Consider the following 23,605-nt stretch of genomic DNA (forward strand, 5'->3'; position numbering starts at 1 on the left):
CGACTGCTGATTGGTTTCATGGTGAGCCCGCGAGTGGGGGGATACCCTCAGATACGGGGGTTTGGCGGTCTGGCGGGGGGAAGGTCCTTACAGGATTTTGCACTACTGGTGGATAATCTCGTCATCGCTATCTGGTCATCGCTCTAGCTCAGCATCGTTTGAGGGCCAAGCGGAGGAGCAGCAAGTAAGGTGAGGGCATCTCCTTTTCTCGCTGGTTGTGAAGGTTGGGATGCATGCGTTCTGTGTGGGCAGCATTGAAGGTGAGCACAATTTTTTTTCTCGCTGAAGGGTTGGATGCGTGGGTTCCATGCATGCTTTCTGCAAGCCTCTCAGGGCTCGACCATGGGGTTATGCACGAGCTTGGCCATGTGAAGAAAGGGAGTGCGTTGTGTGGCTGACTGTGTGTGTCTGTGTGTGTGTGAGAGAGAGAGAGAGAGAAATAGAGGGAATTATTGTCATGCTTTTCATGAGCTAATTTGGCTTGAGGTTGTGGCTAGGGGATGGCTCGTTCACCAGCTAGAAAGGGGAAGAGAACATGGCAAAGGGGTGGTTGCTCTCGCATCACAAGAGGAAAGGCCGATGTCTCACCAAAGGCAAAGAATGGGGAGGAGGTCCAGCCTACGGAGAAGTCCGAGAAGGTGGACATAGCTAAAGAGCAAGAAGAGGGACCCTTGTGTCATGAGGAGAGCTTCACTACTCCTCCCACATCTCCTCATGTAGAAGGGGCTACTTCTCAACCAAGGAGAAGTCCACGGAAGCACACCTTGCCTGAGATGGGCACACCCTCGAGCCTAAACATCCGTCCGTGAAAGAAGTTGGTGGGTTCAAGGGAATGTGGAGTTGAGACAGAGGATGTAGCAAAGGGAGAAGCACGGGAGGTATTTGAGGATCTTCCAAAGCAAGAAGAGGCAGCCATCATCCAAGATCCAAAAGTCTATCTAGAGATTGAGCTCCCTGATGGACGGCTAGCACGCCAATGCCGCACAAGTGCTGATTGCCCAAAGCGATCGGCCTTCATCTTCAAAAGACTACGGATGATGTCTCACCTCAAGACTTTCCATGGAATCACTGTAGAGATTGAAAAGCGCCTTGGAGGTCGCCCCCTCCACAAAGAAGCTGAGAGAAGAGCAAACCTCATACCTAATCCGGAAGTGAAAGCTTGGCATAAAGCAGCTTTAAAGAGATTTGGCGACAAGGATAGGAAGTTTAGGCAAAATTGTAAAAGGTATCAGCGCATCACGCGCATACGGGCTCACCAAGTATGGAAGGACCTCGGAAATCAGTACAAGCACATGTCAGAGGCCGCTTTTATTGAGGAATTTGTGGCTGGGAAGATGCCAGACTACATGGCAGTCAAGGCTCTCCGGCTGGCAAAAATTCAAAAGCGCATTGATGAAGGTTACAACACACATGTAAGTTTTCAATTTGTCTAATTTGATTTTCTTTTGTCATCAATTTTCATAGTATGTTTGCACACCATGTTTGATTAGTTCATTCATTTCTACTAATTCTCTAACTACCATGCTATGGACATTCACAGAAGAGGATGCATGATATTCCTCCTTGGCTTGAGGCAGCCTTGGAGGACACTGACAATGAGGACCCTTTCCAGTATGCTCCCGAAGGAGAGGACGACAATGAGAATTATGAAGACAAGAGAGAAGAGGGCCCAGGACTTGCAAAGACATTAAGCAATCTTAAGCTCGATGAGGATGTATGTGTCTAGGATTTGTAACTTTTTCTTTTTTGTGCATAAGTAATTTTGTTTAGGTGTTGAGAGCGGTGAAAAAAAATCCAGCATGCTGATGTGTTCTAATAAATGTGCATTCCTTTCTAGCCTACATTGCTTGCAACTCCAACAAAGAAAAAGCTTTCGATTCAAAGAGGGAAGACACAAGAGAAAGCTATTGAAATAGGCTCTCCGATGATGCATCTTTGTCGGCTCTCCTATTTTATGTCGGTAATAACCAGCTGACAGTTGAAAAAATAGGCCATGAAATCAGTCCTGCCACTCCCACACGTAGTAATCGGGCCTTGTACAGGTGGCTTTTGTCAACCATCCCTATGCTCACAGTTTTCTAATTGTTTGATACTCACTATGTTCATGATTGTGGCATGTTAGATGTAGATTCTCTTCACATGTGCCTATGTCGCTCAACTCTCTTCGCTTTGGCCTACGAGTGGACATTGATGATCAGGCTCTACGCTTCATCTTATCAAATAAAGCATCCACACGCACGATGAATCTATTTTCAATGTAATCACCGCCATGTTTTTGTTATTGAGTGGTATGCATTATGGTGAGCAAACATGTGCTTAACATACTCACTTTTACAGGTGGATGGAGTACACACTAGGCTCAAATGTCCTCATGCAAGTGATTCTTGTGGACTCTATGTGGTATTCTGTTGTGGATGCGACTTTGGGCAAGCAAGATTCCATGCGGGTCTTACATAACTTCTTCGGGAAGAGGGACTTTGGTGAATGCGTGCTTACATTTTTTCCAATCATTTACAGGTGGTTTGTAAGGAGAGGACAAAGGATTGCTAGGTATGCTACATTGTGGCTTCTCATTGACATCCTGATGTTGTCTCTCTTTGCAATAGGGAGAATTGGACATGTTGTGTTATGTATCTTGCCACACATGCAAAGATTGTTGGGCTACGTAGGAGAAAGAACCACATTCTCTACTATGACCCACTTGGGTGCACGACCATGATGGATATTGTACCTGTTTTGCACAGGTACATGGGTTGACTTTGTTCATCATAGCTTGGGGAGGTCGGTATATGAAACAAGTTGATATGGCTATCAATGGTTTTTTATCTTGCTTGTTATGAATATGTAGTGCTATGGAGGCGATGACCCAAGGAGTAAAAGCTCATGATGTCCAACATGCATTGCTTGAACCTTCCACCAAATTTGAGTTAAAAGTGTTGAAAGTATGTCTCCTTGTGCTCTCTCATGCTTGGAAAATTTAGGGCATGTTAGTCATGTTAATGGTTTGATGCTGCAGGGCCCAATTCAACCGAATGCGATTGACTGTGGGTTTTATGTCATGGATGCCATTCGCTACATAATTCAGTCTTGCTTGCAAGAGAAGAGCAAAAGTTGGGTATGCTTAGAGTGTGTGTCCAGTGCTAGCATTCTACCATATGCATCTGGATATTAATCTCCTTTCTAATTTCCTTCAATCCTCTTGTGTTTGTCGATGTTGTGCAGGTGAAGAAGACATGGTTCATACACGATGATGTGTTGGCATTGAGGCAAAGCCTCCATAGTTGGTGCTTAGATATAGTGGGGGGGAATGAGATTATGGCTGGTCACCATATGTGTTGCATTTTGCGCTAAAGGGAGCTAGGTCTATGGCCGTTCGGTAAAACAACACATGACACTTTATGTATGATCGGGTTTAGGGCGAGGTTTTGTGTCAGTCTATGCACAATGGTTTTGTATTAGCCTACATGTAATGTCCAGGGTTTGTGTCGATAAAGTATGTATGGCGAGTTTTATGCTGCAATATTGGTTCAAAGAAAGCAAATCATTGGCTACTGACTATGTTTACATGGGCTTGTTTATGGCAGCTAGCCACATCCGAGATCCATATTTTGTCTATGTGCAGGTTCAGGACTATGTTTGATGTATGTGGGAAGTGGACATGTTTATGTATACAAGAAGGTTTGTGATTACGTCTGGGTTTATTTATGTTTGCAGGTTTTTGGCTACGTCCGGGTTTAGTTCCATGTGGGGCTAGTGGCCATGTTTGTTTATGTTTGCAGGTTTATTTCCACGTCTAGGTTTAGGTGTGGCCAGTGTTTATGGTGTAAGCGGGCTGCATCAGAGTTTTATGCTTGAGCTCGATCAAACCCCGATTCCTCATCCATTTCTGGACATGCATCTAGTCCAGCTAAATTATTATTTATGGTGATGTTTGATTTTTATTTCCTGTTGAGTAAAATTTATGGCAAGGTTCGATTCTGTCTAAGGCGACTCCCCGATTATGTATGTCTATGGCGACTCTTTTGTTTATGGCGAGGTTTTGTAATGTGTTCCCAGTTTGTGGTGCATTGTCCTTTGTGACGAGCTTTTGGTGCAATGTTTCACATTTATATCTGGATCTATAATAGGTGCTCGGTTTTGGGTTGGTTTATGGCTATGTCTGAGAGCCATGTATGTTTTAGGTGCTCAGTTCTGGGCTCAGTTTCTTTCTGTATGCAGGTTTATGGCGAGGCCCGGGTTTAGTGATCGGATGTGATCAACGGCCATGTTTATTTCTGTATGCAGGGTTATGGCTTTGTCCGGGTTTAGTGATCAGATGTATGGTTGTTGGGCCATTTTTATTTCTGTATGCAGGTTTATGGCTTCGTCTGGGTTTAGTGATCGGATGTATGTTCAACGGCCATGTTTATTTCTGTATGTAGGTTTATGGCTTCGTCCGGGTTTAGTTATTATATGTACTCTCTGATAAGCCAATATTTATGTGTATATTAGTGATCATGTAATACAAATGGCTCGATCAATTTGATGTTATGGTGACTCTAGGTTTATGGCATTATGGCGAGGTTTGTTTTTAGTGTCATGCTGAATGTGTTTGAGCTTTCAGTCATGTCCCAGAGCATGGCGAGGTTCGATTGGTGTTTGTGCCGACCCTACGTTTATGGCATTATGGCGAGGTTTGTTTTTAGTGTCATGCTGGGTGTGTGTGAGCTTTTGCCAATCAATTTATGGTCATGTCCGAGATTATGGCGAGGTCTGATTGGTGGTGTTTGTGCCGACCCTACGTTTAGGGCATTATGGCGAGGTTTGTTTTTAGTGTCATGTTGAATGTGTGTGAGCTTTCAGTCATGTCCCAGAGTAGAGAGGTTCGATTGGTGTTTGTGCCGACCCTACGTTTATGGCATTATGGCGAGGTTTGTTTTTAGTGTCATGCTGGGTGTGTGTGAGCTTTTGCCAATCAATTTATGGTCATGTCCGAGATTATGGCGAGGTCCGATTGGTGGTGTTTGTGCCGACCCTACGTTTAGGGCATTATGGCGAGGTTTGTTTTTAGTGTCATGTTGAATGTGTGTGAGCTTTCAGTCATGTCCCAGAGTATGGCGAGGTTCGATTGGTGTTTGTGCCAACCCTACGTTTATGGCATTATGGCGAGGTTTGTTTTTAGTGTCATGCTGGGTGTGTGTGAGCTTTTGCCAATCAATTTATGGTCATGTCCGAGATTATGGCGAGGTCCGATTGGTGGTGTTTGTGCCGACCCTACGTTTAGGGCATTATGGCGAGGTTTGTTTTTAGTGTCATGCTGAATGTGTGTGTGTTTATGGTGAATTCATGCTGGGTGTGTGAGCTTTTGGCAATCAGTTTATGGTCATGTCCGAGATTATGGCAAGGTCCCATTGTGTATGGATGGAAACTATAAGGACCCTTCTTCTAAAGCTGAACTGGAAGATGCAAGACCTAGCAAGAGCGAGAGCAAAAATCAGAATCCCAGTATTGGTAAAAGCATATGTACATGGCTGATGTGCACGCATCCTAAACCTAGCAAAATCGCCATCAAGATCAGCTGAAGCATGACCCTTTTGGGCTCAACCTATAGCCCTATATAGAGATGCAAGACCTGGGAAAAGCCAGAGAAAACTCGGCCCATGAGCTTGTTGTCAACCACCCGGCAAAAGGCTTGTGTTGATGCATTATGGTTTCATTTTGTTGGTGATATCAAAGAGACAACACTTCATTGTTGCGACCACTTACGAGTGATAAAGAACAAACAACCAGATTAAGACAACCCAAATGAACTTTAGGATATCTACAAACTAGTCTAGCTTCTTGGGGACCACATCATATCGATCTAATTGTTCCAAAAACAAATATATTGCAATTGTCCAAGTCATGTTCACAAAACATACATAGCTTGCAAAGTTCCAATGAGGCATGACATATGAGGATGACCCTAAACCGCATGCAAGTCATATAAAAGTAATTCGTGTCTGCGAGGCATAGATCTTCTCATATATCCGTCCATCATCAAGCTTCACAGTGAGATGTCGTTCACAATCAATATGCGATACCTCGTGGTCACATGCTATGATAGAACCATTGGCCGGGTTCTCACCATCCCTTAACTGTACAAGGTGGTTCATGATTTGGGAAGTTGAATTTGCAGACAAGTGCTTCTGAGATAGAGGGAGCAAAGCATGGCATGTATGGCAACATACTATATTTGAGCCATCAACAAGAAGGGTTTTGCTACAACAATGCCGGCAATTAACACGTCGCCATTTCTCAAAGCGCACTCGATTTCGCCCTCGCTGGTGCTTACGTTTCAAGGAACCTGTGTTTCTGGTTTTTTTTGCTGGTTCTGGACAACCTTCAACTGCCTCACCTATGCCATCAATGATACACGATAGCCTGCCATGCCCAAGCCGTGTTTGTGTGACATTTGCCTGGATTTGTTTGATGCTACCCTGATCTCCTCCGGCTCATGGAGATTCTCCAAGTTCTCCATAGAGATCTTTAATTTCTTTAGAGCAACCTCCTTTTGCTGCAATGTCCACTGCGGTAATACATCAGCCAATTGTCGCAAGAACTCCCTAGATTTGTCGATACAATTGACTATCTCCATGTCAACCTGTTGCAAGTATGGTCCAATGCCATTCATATCAGTATCCAGTGCTTTGTCATCACATCCACTCCCTGTTTCAAAGACTTGGGCACATTGTTGCATTCCATCGCTGGTTGCAAGGTCAGCCATTGCATGCACGCTATCCACAATAGGTAAAATTGCATGAAGCATTGGAAAATAGCTTTGAAGTATTAACCGAAGCCCATATAGATGCTTGCATTGGGAGGACCAGTCTGGGCAATCACAGTACGAGGATTGCATGCTCACATGGTACCAAGAGTCTGATGTCATGCTTTGAATCTTGAAGAGTAATGTAGATTCGTTCACCACCTGAAGAGTTTCAGGATTAGTCTTGTATCGTTGACATAGCTTCTCCCCAGCAGCTAGTGCCTTTGTTGCACTCTTGCTTGAACGATACACAGCTCTTGCTTTTGCTTGAAGAACTCCAAGAGAGTTCCTCCCATCCAGCTTCCACTCCTCGCATTGCCAACAAGTGCATGTAGTAGATCCAAGGCTGGCCTATTTATCCTCGCATCCAAGAGAGTATACTTGAAATATTGCCATAGTCTTTTCACCAAATTCGTTGTGTCCACATTGCCATGGGGAAAAAGACGTCTAAACTTCGGCCAGCGTTCACGCCATACGCATGACTTCGAGTACCATCCATTGGAGACATAACGCTGAATATTTTCATGATTGCAGTATTCCAGCAAGAGGCGCTGAAAGAGAGCTTCAAAGTCGTCCTCGGAGCTGGAGTGCATCAAGTTACACATTGAAGAATAAGCATGGTCTTGCATGTGTCTTGGCACTTGCGGCAAAAGGTTCTCCACCCAAGCCTTTTTGACATGAAACCAACAAACCAGGACATGACATGCTACTTGGACTCGTTGTCCTTCACTGTGTTCAACCCAACAAGCAGGATCATCTTTGACGACACTCAAGATGGCATTCAATTCTTGGGGACATTTGTCTATCACAATTGCATTCGGTCGTATGCTCCCATTCTCGAGAATATCATCCGGATGGTCAATTCAAGGGCAATGCTCTCCTGACATGTCCCAGGGTCACTTGTGCACATCATCAACCACAAAGGAATCCCTGTACCATTTTGATTTGGCAAAACAGTTGCATACAATGGCAACCCATAAACGTTTGTCTTGAATGTGCTGTCCATGGCCCATGCATTATGTTGTGAGAATCGAATACACATCTGAAGCATCCAATCATCTTGAATGATGACAACAAACGGCTTGTTGACGTCTTGCAAAGCCTTTGGGTTGTATGGTTGCACATATGCGAACTTTCAAAAGCAATAAGCAACTAAATAAGGACATAAGAAAAAGGAAAACATAAAAATGAAGATAGGGCACTCCAAAGTACCTTCCCTGCGGCTTGTAACTTTAGAGCCTCATGTACATTGCAGACCAATCATTCCCAGATGCACGACCTAGAGAAACCAAAATGGTTAATTAATTAAAGGGGTGACAGGAAAAGAAAATTATCTTGCTACCTTCATGCCGTAGGCTATATGCCAACTGTTGGACCTCCTTTGAGATCATAAAGAATCGAAAAGTTGTGCGATCTAACAAGGATGCTCGTTGCTTGTGGAAGTTTTCTTTTGAAACTGACATTTTGGCAACATGGCGACATGTTCCAACATCAAAATAATCCTCCATGCAACATTGAAGCACACTTGGATGAACAGGTAGATGATATAAGTCAGCCCGAGAGCCAGGAACATGGCCCTCATGCGTAGCACGAAGCAAAATCGTGACCTCATGAACTCCCTCACTGAATTGCACGTGTGCCTTGAAAGGACAACCGCACTTCTTCGTTTTCCTCTCTCTACGCTTGTTTTCTCCATGATGCCTTCTTGAACCACCACGATGACAGACATAGTAGTCCTCTACCTTTCCTTCGCCTACCTTGGCTGATCTTATCTTAACAAGCCTGACTTTATGGTTTATCATAATACTCTCCAGCACATCACACACATGAAATCTATCTGTAATAATTTTTTCACTTGGAGTTTTCTCATCGGCATTGCCCTTCCCTCCAACCTTCTGAAACATAAGCGATTCAGATTGGAGGATAGGATCCTTCTTACATACCTGACAATTTCTGACCGCATCTCTAATGAATGAAGTAGGTATGCCATGCCTTTTGATATCTGTGCACCATGCAATTTTCATCTAATTCATAGTTTCCAACATGCTCAAATGAGCCCCTTGCTGGTCGACATGACATTGTTCTGTAATGGTTGTCCACTCCTCCTTTGGTGCAACGGCTCTGGGAGGGAGACCCTTCAAGAAGATCCTAACTGATCCATGCCGAGGGGATCCTCGGATCACAAGATTGTCCTTCATCTTGTTCCACCGTTTTACATCATGCATGCCGACATTGTGCAGCATACCCAATGTTGGCTTACAAATCCCTTGAAGATCTAATAGCATAAGGTCATAGCTCTCCCGAGAAAATCTAAAGAAATGGTGAGAAGCATGCAACTCTGGGTCAAAAGATTGGGTCACGGGTTTCCTCCTATGGATTGAATCTGCAAGGAAGGTTGAAGGGAATTCGGTAAACTCCTTTACTTGGTCACCACCACTAGAATGGGATGCTGATTCCATGGAAGCACTACTTGAGCCTGTTGATGACGAGTTGCCTTCCTCCAACTCCTCATTCAAATCAAATATACGATATTGCTTTTGTTTCTCCCCATCCTCGAAAGCATCCAATCGTGCCTCCATCCTGCCCGGCATCCCTCGATCTCCCTCTGCCTTCCAGGTTACGTTTAGGTCAATGGACTTCATAACTTGTTTTGCCTCCCAAGGTACATTGAGGTCCAGCATTTGTCTGCTCTCCATACCTGTTGTGGCTTCTTCCCTCTACCCTCCTGCCTCTCAGAGATAATGCGTGGCCTCTCTGCCCAAACCCCAACAGCGTGGCCTCCCCGCCTGTCGACCCCCCTGAAAAGCGTCCCAAATTCAAATTTCCACCCTGATGACATGGCACTTCCCTCAGCCTTATCCCGCTTGAATTTGGCCAGCCTGCCCAGCCCCCCCCGCTATCCAAGTTTAGTTTTTACAGGTTTGCACGGTCCAGATCCCCTCGATAAGCCCCATTCCAGTTCCCTGCCATTGATCCCTTTACCCCCCCTCTTTAAATGCTATGTGTTATATAGTCCTGAGGCCTGATGTTGCTTTTTCCAGTGATGCCATTCAATCAACTCAAAGCCACACTTGATGGGCCCAATAATGGGGACAAGCCTCTTCCAGTTGATGGGCATTACATATCCTCTTATGATGTTGCCCAAGATTTGCATCAAGATCTTGACATTGGAGCCGACATAGACCTACAAGAGCATCAAGTTTTTGTGCCCTTTGCCTCCTAGAGAGCTGGATAAACCAAGTGCAAATTTGCAATGACAAATCCAACCAAGAAGTCAAGTTGTTGTGCGCTAGCAGTCGTGTTTTTGGAGACAATGACTGATGTTCTTTGTATGATCCCTACAATTGTAATTGGATCCAAGGCTCCTTATATTTTTCAAATGTTCTTAAATGCTATGATGGTGTTTCCACATCAAATATTGTTGTCGACGTCCTGATTGACGAAGTCCAACATCACGCCGAAATGTTAGAATTCTATCCCGCAAGTGCGACGATCCTTCCAATGGAACAATGGTAGCAATGACAGTTCTCATGATTGCAATTGTTACCATCAAGCAATCACCACCACCAAGCAACCACCTTTTATGTAGGCATGAACCGGGCTTGTTGGACCCGCTAGTAGTGTATTATGTTATTGGATGGGATGTCGATCAGGTAGGAATGGTTAAGAGTGATCCTCGAAGAGATGTGCACTCTAAAACTAGAACCTATAATGTTTGGGTAAGATTGGCTAAGTGTGGGCGCCCAAATGTGAACGAGCAAGCCCATATAAAAGTCAATCTAAACCTAAAATACCTTATTCTCTCATTTGTGCAATGCAACCAGAGTGCTCTTACTCCATCTGCTTCTCCGTCTCCTTTGTGTATTAGTGTGTGTGTGTGTGTGTGCGCGCTTGAGAGAGAGAGAGAGAGAGAGAGAGAGAGAGAGAGAGAGAGAGAGAGAGAGAGAGAGAGAGAGAGAGAGAGAGAGAGAGAGAGTGATTGAGCATTGCGGCGGCACGACGGCGGCGAGGCGGTTGAGCGCGGCACAACGGCAGCTCCTTCTTCTTTGCGGCGAGGAATCCTCCATGACAGCAAGCGTAGAGAGGTGAGTGACACACCATTGTCATTTTTTAGCTTACTAGTTTAGGCTAGTTGCGTGCTTGGAGCCATATGTGGCTCGCACATAGTATAGGCAAGGCCCTTGCTTTGATACATGCGGCAGAAGCCCACATTTTTGGCGCCGCCTGGGGAATCGCCTTGCACTAGGCTCAAGAGGCCCTCTGTGCTTCTTTTGTGAGTGTTTGTGTAAGGAAGGAAGAGGAAGAAGAGAAAGTTAATTTCTGCAAATTTAATTTCTTGCATAATCTCTGTTTTCTGTCAATGTCTACTTTACACATTTTTTTTAAATTTGCACTGTTAGTAGTTAGTGTGTTAGTAGTGAATGAGTGTTTTCTGCCAATGTCTGCTTTTGCACAATCTTTACATAGTTAGTGAATAGCTTGTTTTCTGTCAATGTCTGCTTTTACACAGTTTTTTATTTTCATGGTTAGTAGTTAGTGTGTTAGGCAGTGAATGAGTAAGCAGTTAGCAGAGTAGGAAGCTGTACTGTGAGTTAGCAATTAGCAGAGTAGTTAAGTTTAGTTAGCAGAGTTAGGAGAGTAGGTAAAGGTGTAGTGTGTGTGTGTGGTCCAAAAAGGCCACTAAAACTGCACGCGCAGCGATCGCCCAAAAAAAATAAAATAAAAATATTAAGCGTGAGGTGTGAGTGTGTTCTACGAAAATTTTGGATCGGAATTGGGATCATTTCTCGAAGCCCAAGCCCAAGACCAGGTCTAGGCCTCAGACTTATGATATATACTAGACTCACTCTTATATATATACACTACCCCCACAAGAGGGAATGAGGGCATGTGGGACAAGTTCCTCAAGTCCTCCACCATCCCCTTCACACTCACCCTTTGGACTTACTAATTCTAGCCCTCTCCCCACCTAGGAAAAGACTAGTTTTAGGATTTCGAGGACTCTACATAACCGAATTGGGGGCTGTAAAGCACGGCATATCCCTCTAGCCAAGACGCTTGTTTTGAGCTATTGCACGCCATATTTTGTGGCTCGGTTAAAAAAAGGGACTAAAAATACAAAAAAATTGGGTTGTAAACACCTAGAAAACTAGGTGAGCGGCCTCCACGGGTACTCACCAACACCTCTAGAGTGTCGAGGTCACATGCACCTACACTCTGGTCGTGTGCTAGAGGAGGAGCACATTGAGAGTGTCTCCGTTTATGCGGCACTCATTATTCCTCTACCTTAGGCTCTAGGCCCTCAATGGGAACCCTAGGTAGTACCACTTAGGACCCGCATATGGCGTCTAGTGACTCTTCCTCTGACTACAACGTCATGAAGGGTTACCCAATGTCTAATACTAATAGCTCAAGCCAAGACATGCATGCCATGGGCCCACGGTCCTGGCCGAGCGTGCTTAGACGCTTGAAGGAAACCTTTAGTAGAGCCACTCGCTCCAAACATGGAGCTAACGATGTAAATGAGGGGGGTGGGAAAGTAAATTCTCCATTCATGACCAAAGTAGACCCCATGCTCTTAGAGAATGTGTACATGAATACTCCATTCACTGCACTCCCTGACTCTTCAGAGTTATTTCCCTCCGAGATTATATTACCTGATGGTAGAAGCCTTGCCAAAGTGCAAGAGGTTGAGCGATATATCATTGCGGCTAGGGAAAAGGAAATCAAGAGCTTACGCAAGGCAGAGCAATGAAGAGAGTTAAAAGAGAAAGCCCCTATGTCAATATCCTTGATAGGAGAGCAATTGAGTGATCCTGAATTAGCGACCACTAAGGGTCAACCCACAGAGAGCCACATTGCATCTAGTTCAAAGGACACTCCTAGCACCTCAAGCCTAGATGGAGCTATACAACAAGGTCCTATACTTAGGTATCACCTATAACATGGGTTGGTTAGATGTCCTACAATCCACAACGGGTGCTACTAGTGTGGAGGATCCACATCAAAGAGTTTGTGAGGTCATCCATAGGGTTATTGAGCTAGAGAGACAGAACAAGGGGATCCACATGCCTTCAACGGGTCCCATGAGATTCTTGGATACAGGAAAGTTTAAACAACCAACCTTATCGAAAATGGAGACTCCCTTGGTAAGTCCGATGGATCCTCCATATGTTGTTTCGCCAGGGGTCTCAGTGCAAGATGAGCCCACAAGTGATAGCTTTACCTTTCCAAGTCTAGCTCATATTTCCCTTGATGACACCATGGATACCATGCCTACCCCAATGGAGGGCATGCTAAGAAACATGCCATGGACGTCATTTGTCAGTAAAGCACCACTACATGGTAGCTCAATGCCTGCAAAACAGTACCTACAAGTGTGTACCAATTGTATACACCTATGGGTCCTCGTACTTCCTAGCCCTCCCATTGTTTCAACAACCTATGCTCCACAACCACAACACCCAAGCTCTTATTTCGATGGGACCATACCGACTAGCATTAGCATGTCACATCCAATGTCTGCTATGCCTAGGGCCACACATATGAACTTTGGGACGCCACATGGCACAACACCGTACCAAACATGGAACCCAAGGGCTTCCTATGCGCCAAGCCCAATGCCAATACCTACTCCACATGTAGTCTCTGGAGCGCATTCACCCACGGTGCCTGCTCACTTAGGTGACTTGGCAACATTTGCTCAAGCTATCGGTCAATCTATTGCTGAGAATATGCGTAACACGCCTGATACAGAACCTGGAATTAAGGCAGTACAAATAGCCAAGCTCACACAAAAATTTAGTGGAGACAGGGATGTGAGAAACCATATTGAAGTGTTTGAACAAATATGCTATTCTCTAGGAGAAGACAATGACCTGCATAAGAGTAATGCTTTAAGCCTAACCTTAAGTGGGAAGGCTGGGGATTGGTATAGAACCCTAAGGGTGGAAGAAAAAACGATTTACCCTACTCTTAGGAGACTGTTCTTGAAAGAATACATACGAGAGGGAGTGCTTTGGGGTGTAGCCTCTCAGCTCCAGAAAGCCCAACAAGAGGAAGGAGAGTTGGTGAGAGACTTTATTAGTCGCTTAAAGCATTTGAATTCTTGTTGTAATCCAAATGAGCACTTCAATAATAATTAATTACTTGATAGATTCATTAAGGGATTACGACATTAGGATATCTACAATGTCCTAGTCATTAGAGGTATCACTACTTGGAAAGCAGTCACCACCAATGCGATCCAATTGGAAGATACTTTAATGATTCAAGGAGAAAGAGTGTCTATTGAGCGCAAATCTATTAGCTCGCAAGCATCGGGACATCAACCAATGACCCTAAAGCCTATTGCAAAGGAGCCAAAAATATATGAGATGGCTTTAGCAGATCTCACCAAGGCCATTCAAGAGAGTCTTAGAGACAATCGTGCTCTGCAAAACAATCATATGTATCCAAGAAGGGAGCAACAATGGGTTCTCAATATGCTATGGTCCGCATAGTACCAGTGAATGCCCTAATTTTAGTGTGAAATTCAATGGGTATTGCAATGCCTGTGGGAGGTATGGTCATCAAGCTAAGATTGCATAGTATTTAAGCGTGTGATGGCCATAGATCACCTTAGCATGGACAGACACACCTCGAGTGCTTGCATTGATGTTGGATCCACCTCTTGAATAAACGTCTCAACACATGGTCCCTAGAGCCCAATTTTTTTTTCAAACAACACCCTTACCACCTGTAGTGCTAGGACAACAACCACCACACCGAGAATCACTTCTATGAATCAAGTGGGTTGTGAGTCATCTATTGGTTGTTTGGAAGGCTGTGAGGAAGATATAGACCCTAATATTGCCTATGGGATTGATGCGCTTGAAGAAAGTCCACAATACTACATGGAGGAATATTGGGGACAAGTCAAACCTGTCTATCAAGTAGCTACTCTTGCTGCAAAAGGCCAAAATATCAGTTACACTGCTAAGAGACCACCTCTTCAATGCTATGAGTGTGAAGGTCCACATTGTGTGGACGAGTGTCCTATTAGTCTACAAAAGAACGCCACGCTAATGCAAACCAATCAAGTGAGCACGTCTACAATGCCGATACTCATGTGTAATCAATGTGGCATAGATCATTTGATTGCCCAATGTCTGAATAATCCAAATGCACCGATGATCACACCATTCAACTTGATTGAGGTTACCGAGGAGCCATTCACAAAGTACGCTTGTAGTACTAGTAAACATACTCAGCACGATCGATGCTCCGAAAACAAAATTATATTCTTGAAGAAAGAGACACGACATTAATTGCCCAATCTCAAAAGAAGAAGAAAACACGAAGGAAGAGATCGCTAAAATCATCGAAATCAGACCCCATTTCAAAGATCAACATAGGGACTGGTGACGACCCCGTATATATGAACGATGCTGAAGAGGATTCTAATTCAGGTGAAACCACGGAGATCAAAACAACCACTAGGAAAGAAACCAACAAGGAATATTGTCATGAGCCACAATGGCCAGGACCCAAGAAGAAGATAGAAACTTACCCAAACCCTACAGAGGAGATCGAGCGAGTCAAGAAATTAAGGAGTTTGGTAGAAGATACCCAAAGGGATCTAGATCCAGCACCTAGGTAGATCCAAATTATAGATACATTGTTCCCTATGCCACAACAACCTCACAAAGTCCATAGACCTCTAGCCATACCTAGTGTCATCCAAGACGAAAGTGACTTAAAGTCATGGGAAAGTGGGCGGACTCACTTTTTGTTGGAAAGAATGTTTATAGCGGGACTACCTGACCCTTCAAAGAAATGGAGATCCCATCTTCCCCATGTCAAGGGACTGAAGCCCAAAAGGTGCCGTTAAATATTGACAAATTGATGGATTTCATGGCTTTAGAAGTTAGAACCACCATCATGTCCCAACTATATGGAGACCCTGAGCTATTCTTAGCTCTTCGAGCTTTCCTCAATGGAGAACTCAAGGTCGGCGGGTTACCACAATTTGCACAAATGGGTCTATTGTTAAACCTATTGGGATGCTAGAAGATATCAAGATCAAGGTCTTTGGACATTAAATAAGAATTACCTGCATTGTTATGAATTTCTCCAAGCACACTATGACATCAGCTTTGAGTGAATATACAACTATGAAGAATACCAAACAACATATGCAATGTCAAAGTAGCCTACTACCTCAACTCCAGTAGCCCCAAAACCAAACTAGATTCCAAGTGGTAGTGTGAAATGCATATCATACTACATAGTAAACCTCCAATTACATAATCTAGTCAAACGATTACCAGAATGCCATGTCCATGTCCTGTGGCCACCATGTATGCAAAACACACAAACCAAAACATCAAAATGCAATGTCTAGAGAGTATTGACTCAAGAAGCCTCAAAACCAAACTGCATTCCAAATGGTAGTGTGGCATGCATCTCATACTATCATAATAAACCTCCAATCACATTATCTTGTCACACAATCACCAAAATGCCATGTCAAAATCATATGGCCACCATGTACGTAAAACACATAAATCAAAACATCAAAATTCAATGTCTAAAGAGACTCTCGTAAAGCAAGTTGGCCCCCCTGCATCAACATATCACTGGTCCACATGCCATGCTGGACAAACAACTATCATAGAGCACATCATCTAGCTCTAAATACATGTAATGCCTCATATCCTTTGCACAATCTTGACCCATCTAGATAGGGATTTCATTTTTGCAAGATATTCTTTTTGTGCTTTTGTAATTGTAGCAGTGCTTTTTGAGCCTTTGTCTCTAGCTCAATGCAATTTTCATGCTAACCTCAACATTGATTTGAACATTTCCAAAGGAATTGCAACATATTGTATTACAAAACAATTCATGTAAATGTGGCATGGAGTCCCCTACCATAGCCTTATCCAACTTTGTCTTTTGAAAAAGTATTTGGCACAAACACAAATAACCCCTAATAGTTCACAATGAAACACTCAAAATATGATGTGTTAAATTTCTCTCTCTTATGGCCACCTACAAATTTGTGTTGTTAAAACACATGTACACATGTAATTCTAAACAAAATACTTGTATTATACGGTTGGCATCCATGATTTTTTCTAATGAAAAAGACCTATCATCCTAGAAATAAAACTCTCTCTCTCTCTCTCTCTCTCTCAAGTCTTTCCTTCCTCTCTTGTCAAGCACATCATAGTAATCCCTTAAATTATCTTATGGGGTACCCTAATGGTCATGAAAGTTGCTACATATTTTTAATAGTTTCAATATGATTCATCAACTTTATGGCTATTGGCACATTACATATGTCTAGCTAGCTACTATTTTCATGTATTCTATCAAACACAAAAACTGACTACCTCTAGTGACTTTCCATTAGCTCACTCTCCTTGGTATTTTCTCCCTTGTTTCACAACTCAATAAAAAACACCCTTAGTCATATAGGTTTGCACTTTGAACCTATTAATTAGAGCACCATCCATCCAATGGTTTAGATTACCATCTTAGCCCTGCCCGTTACACCATCTGGAAGCTCCACCCATTTCAAAATTTTATCGACATCCTTTCTTGATGGAGTAGAATCACATTCAAGGAAGTACTCACCGCTTAGTGTTAACCCTCATGCACATTCCTATCACCGCTTAGTGTTAACCCTCATGCACATTCCTATCACCTACGATGGACGTTGTATTATTTATTTGGTAGAGTCAGGTATCGGGCTTGTCGGTCCAATAGGAAAAGGGTAAGAGTGATCGCCGATGAGAGGCGCACTCTAACTGGGAACATTCAAGGGATTAATTGGCTAAGTATGGGCGCCCAAGTGTGAATGGGGCAAGCTCATATAAAAGTCAAATAAACCTAAAATTCACTCATTCTCTCATTTGTGCAATTGAAGATTGCTCTTGTTTCCATCTCCATCTTCTTCTTCTTCATCTCCTTGTGTGTATGCGTGAGAGAGAGAGAGAGAGAGAGAGAGAGAGAGAGAGAGAGAGAGAGAGAGAGAGAGAGAGAGAGAGAGAGAGAGAGAGCGATCGAGCATTGTGGAGGCACGACGGCAGCGAGACGGTTGAGTGCGGTGTAGCGGCGTCTCCCTCTTCTTCCGGCGAGGAATCCTCCACGACAGCAAGCATAGAGCGGTGAGTGACACACCATTGTCTTCTTTAAGCTTACTAGTTTAGGCTAGTCGCATGCTTGGAGCCATCTATGGCTCGCACACAGTGTATCGGCAAGCTCCTTGCATTGACACGTGCGACAGACGCGCACATTTTTGGCACCGTTGCCGGGGAATGCCATACACTAAGCTTGAATGGTACTCTATGCTTCTTTTGTGGTGCAATTTCAATTGTAGGAAAGGTAGGGAAGGAAGGTGTGTGTGTTGAGAAGAAGGATTTTGTTTTTGCTACTGTGTATTTCTTTGTTAATGAAGTTTTGAAAGGTTACTGTGTTTTCTCTATGAAAAGGTCTTAGTATTAAGGTTGTTAGTTCTGTGTAATGCAAAGTACAATAAGTAGGAAGTAGATATGTGAGAGCTAATGAAGTGTGTTAGTGTGTAACAGTAGGTGTATAAGTTGTAAGTAGGTAGGTAGAGTGTGTGTGTGCTCGCGCACAGGCCGCGGCGACCTTATCCCAAAAAAATAAAAATAAAAAATAAAAAAATTTAAAGGTAGGACCGGGATTGGGAATATCTCCCAGACCCAAGCCAAGACCCAAGCCCAAGCTCACACTCAGGCTCAGGCCTCAGTCGCCCTTTAAAATGACGTAATTTAGCTTCACACATAGCTAAAAATCAACTTTTTTGAGAACCAACGAAGCTTCAAGTGACCAAACGTTGTGCTATAAAGCACACCGTAACCCTCTGAGTGATACACTTGTTTTGAGCTATCACACACTTTAATAAAAAAACCGATCATTAAAAAACAATAAGAAAACATAAAAAAAAGAGTGAAAACGGACGCCTAAACAAGTAAGCGGTTAACCTTCGAGGTTATTCACCGACGCTTGTAGGGGGCCAAAGGCACATGCAGCTGCTCTCTGTTCGTGTGTTAGAGATGGAGCAACTAGAGAGAATTTCGACTTACGCGAGTTCTCATTATCCACCTACCTTAGGTTCCGGGCCCTCGGCGGGGACCCAAGGTTGTATAAACCAAGACCCGAACATAGCGGCTAGTGGCTCTTTCTATAACTACGACATCATGGAGGGTTTCCGAATGCCTAATCTCGATAGCTCAAGCCAAGACATGCATGCCATGGGCCCGCGGTCTGGGCCGAGCGTGCTTAGCCGCTTGAAGGAAACCTTTAGTAGATCCACTTGCTCCGAACATGGAGCTAATGATGTAAATGAGGGGGGTGGGGAAGTAAATTCTCCATGCATGACTAACGTAGAGCCTATGCCCTTAGATAATGTGCACGTGAATACTTCATTCACTGCACCTCTTGACTCTTCAGAGCTATCCCCCTCCAAGGTCATATTACTCGATGGTAGAAGCCTTGCCGAAGTGCAAGAGGTTGAGCAATATATCATTGCGGCTAGGGAAAAGGAAGTCGAGAGCTTACGCAAGGTGGATCAATGAAGAGAGTTAAAATCGAAAGCCCCTATGTCAATATCCTTGCTAAGAGAGCAATTGAGTGCTCCTGACTTACCAACCACTAAGGGCCAACCCCTAGAAAGCAACATTGCATCTAGCTCAAAAGACACCCCTAGCCCCTCAATCCTAGATGGAGCGTTCTTAAATGAGAACAGGGAGTACCCTGGGTAGGTCACCTAATAAAAACGTAACCTATCCCGTGAGTTCAACAGAATGGTATTTAAAGTTCTTTAAACTTACAGAAATATATATACAAAAGGGTGTTATTTTTTCAAATTTGAAATAACTTACAGATTTTAAAAGAAAAGGGTACATTATATTCTTAACAAAACTCACAGATAAGGGGTTTTACAAACATGTCTTGAACGCATGTGATATGGTAGTTTTACACATAGTGAACCCCCCGAGGGGAGTATGAACTACAAACGAAAACTCTAACCGACCTATACACAGGTAACACCTATCACGTGGGTTGGTTAGATGTCCTACAATCCACAATGGGTGCTACTAGTGTGGAGGATAAAAAACAAAGAGTTTGTGAAGTCATCCATAGGGTCGTTGAGTTAAAGAGATAGAACAAGGGGATCAACATGCCTTCAACGGGTCTCATGAGATTCTTAGATACAGGAAAGGCTAAACAACTGACCTTATCGCAAATGGAGACTCCCTCGGTAAGTCCGATGGATCCCCCATATGTTGTTTCACCAGGGGTCTCAGTGCAATCTGATCCCACAAGTGATAGCTTTACCTTTCCAAGTCTAGCTCATCTTTCCCTTGATGACACCACGACTACCATGCCTACCCCAATGATGGGCATGTTGTGAAACACGCCATGGACCTCATTTGTTAGTAAAGCACCGCTACATGGTAGCTCAATGCCTGCAACAGTATCTACAAGTGTGTACCAATCGTATACACCCATGGGTCCTCGTACTCATGTAGTCCCTACCCCTCCCATTGTTTCAACTACCTATGTTCCATAACCACAACACCCAAGCTCTTATTTCCATGGGACTATACCGGCTAGCATTAGCATGTGTTAACCCTCACGGCTCACGGACACCCATCACCTACGATGGACGCGTATTATGTATTTGGTAGAGTCAGGTACCGGGCTTGTCGGTCCAATAGGGAAAGGTAGAGTGATCGTCGATGAGAGGCGCACTTTAACTTGGACATTCAAGGGATTAGTTGGTTAAGCATGGGCGCCCAAGTGTGAATGGGGTGAGCTCCTATAAAAGCCAACTAAACCTAATTTTTACTCATTCTCTCATTTGTGCAATTGAAGAGTGCTCTTGCTCCATCTCCATCTTCTTCTTCTTCTTCACCTCCTTGTGTGTGTGTGTGAGAGAGAGAGAGAGAGAGGGAGAGTGTGTGTGCGATCGAGCATTACGAAGGCACGACGGCGGCGAAGCGATTGAGCGCGGCACGACTGCAGCTTCTTCTTCATCGCGGCGAGGAATCCACCACGAAGGCGAGCGTAGAGCGGTGAGTGACACACCCTTTGTTTCCTTGAGCTTGCTAGTTTAGGCTTGTTGTGTGCTTGGAGCCGTTTGTGGCTCGCATACGGTGTATTGGCAAGTCCCTTGCTTCGACAGTGCGGCAAGGAGCGCACATTTTTGGCGCCGTTGCCGAGGATATGCCCTAGACTAAGCTCGGTTAGCACTTTACGCTTCCTTGTGGTGCAATTTCTATCATAGGAAAGGTAGGGAAGGAGTGTGTGGAGATTTCTGTTTTTTGCGTTTTCTGCATTTGCTGTCAAGTTTCAATTTCTGCTATTGTCTGTGTTTTTTCAATTTCTGCAATTTCTGCAATTTCAAGTTCGGCGTTTTCAATTTCTGCAATTTTCTGCATTTCTGCGTTTTTTTAAGTTTCTGCAATTTCTGTAATTTTCTGCAGTTTCTGCAGTTTCTGCAATTTCTGCGTTTTTTTCTGCAATTTCTGCATTTTTCAATTTTCTGCATATCTGCGTGTTTTCAATTTCTGCATATCTGCGTTTTCTGCAATTTTTGCATATCTGCGTTTTCAATTTCCGTATTTTCTTGCATAAAAAACGCGAGTAAGTGGGCGGCGAAATTTTTCGAAAATAAAAAACGTGACTCTTAAAACGGACGGGTTGGTTTGTATAAAAAGACGGGTTGGTTTGTATAAAAGATAGATCGGGATCGGGATCGGGCCCAAGCCCAGGCCCAGGCCCAGGCCTCTGTCCTCAGTCTTATGATATATACTAGACTCACTCTTATATATATACCCTACTCCCTCAAGAGAGAATGAGAGCATGTGGGACAAGTCCTCCACTCTCCTCCTTTCTCTTCCCACTTGCACCCTTAGACTTTCTAGTTTGGGCCTAGTTCCCTACTGGAAATTGACAGTTTTAGGGATTCCGAGGGCATAGAGTGACCAAACGGAGGGCTGTAAAGCACGGCACGACCCTCTGACCGATACGCTCGTTTCGAGCTATCACACGGCCCATTCCACGACACGCTCTAAAAAATCTAGCAAAAAAACAAACAAAAAACACGCTAAAAACTAGTCACAAGGCCTCCTAGAGCAGCTTTTTGACACCTTAGGGTATCAAAAGCACATGCACTTATGCTCTGGGCGGGTGCTAGAACACGAGCATATTGAGGGTGCCTCTGTTCATACGGACACCTATTACCCATCCACGATAAGCTCTAGATCCTCAGCGGGGACACAAGGTAGCACCACCCAAGACCCTAAAATAGCCGCTAGTGATTCCTCCTCCGACTCAGAAATCATGGAAGCATACCCTACCCAAAACACTGAGAGAGAAGGCCATGCACCTCCCGAAGCTCCACAGCCTAGTACTAGTATGTTTAGCCGTTTCATGGAAACATTAGGTAGAGCTACTCGCTCGGAACCTGATGCAAATGAAGCACACGAAGGGGGTGGGGAAGTGGACTCTCCTTTCACATCGCACGTGGACCCCACACCCCCAAAGAGTGTCCATGTGGATATCCTGCCAACTTCTTACCAAGAAGGCCCTGTTGAGCTGCCTCCTTCAGAAGTTCCCTCTAGAGTACCGTTGCTGACAAGTAAAACCACGGGGAGCAACATTGCTTCTACCTCACAAGAAACCATTAACACGTCGACTCTAGAAGGATTGTTCATTAATGATCATTGGACATACGACCTCCACACTGAGGTGTTGACGGATCTACACTCTGGCCACGCCTACCATGTAGGATGGATAGAGATTGTACAATCCACCTCTAGTGCCACGAGCATCGAAGATCAATAGAAAATGATCTGTAATGTTATCCATGGCATTATTCAATTAGAAAGGCAAAACCGAGGGGTAAATATACTCTCAACTGGCTCCATGAGATTTCTGGATACGAGCAAGGCTCAACAGCCTACTCTATCACAAATGGAGACTCCTCTAATGAGTCCCATGGACCCATCTTATGTCATTTCACCTGGGGTCTCTATGCAATCTGAGCCTCCGAGCGAAAACTTTAGCTTCCCTAACTTGGCTCAACCCTCTATTAAGGAAAACCCAGTGCTCACTCCAGGGATAAGCCTGACAGAGAATGTACCGATGACATCTACGGTTAGCGCAGTGCCACTACCTAGTGTCGTAGTACCTAATATGGGGCCTCGACCATATGTGCCTCTAGCCCCTTATGCACACATGGCCCCCACACCTCCAATAGTACCACTTGATTATGCTCCTCGAGTGCCGCTCCCTAGCTCTTATCCGAGTGGACCTATGCCTGGTTATGTTCCATATCCTGCATCATCTACACATATGCCAATACCGGTACCCGTTCCTCTCCCACATATGATTCCAAGGGTACCTCCACCGGCCCTACCTCCTCACATAGGTGACTTGGCAGCGTTTGCTCAAACCATAGGTCGATCTATCGCGGAAAATATGCGTCATGCATCTGATAGAGAGCCTAGAAGTAAGGCAGTACAAATTGCCAAACTCACGCAAAAATTCAATGGGGACGAAGATGCTAGGAAACACATTGAAGTGTTTGAACAAGTATGTGATTCCTTAGGGGAACGCAACGAACTACATAAGTGCAATGCCTTAAGCTTGACATTAAGTGGGAAGGCTGGAGATTGGTATAGAACCCTAAGGGTGGACGAGAAAACAATCTACCCTGCCCTTCGAAGGTTGTTTCTAAAGGAGTACATACGAGAAGGTGTGCTTTGGGGTGTAGCATCTCAGCTACAGAAGGCCGAACGT

General features: G+C 44.2%; 2 pseudogenes; one reads left to right on the plus strand and one right to left on the minus strand.

The window, feature by feature from the left end:
- Window positions 1–500: 500 nt before the first annotated feature.
- Window positions 501–6,262, plus strand: LOC147453082 (uncharacterized; annotated as a pseudogene).
- A 114-nt stretch (window positions 6,263–6,376) lies between these two features.
- Window positions 6,377–9,480, minus strand: LOC147453083 (uncharacterized; annotated as a pseudogene).
- Window positions 9,481–23,605: the final 14,125 nt, after the last annotated feature.

Source organism: Adiantum capillus-veneris, chromosome 8 (assembly GCF_014529385.1).
Source record: "Adiantum capillus-veneris isolate H3 chromosome 8, ASM1452938v2, whole genome shotgun sequence".
NCBI lineage: Eukaryota > Viridiplantae > Streptophyta > Polypodiopsida > Polypodiales > Pteridaceae > Adiantum > Adiantum capillus-veneris.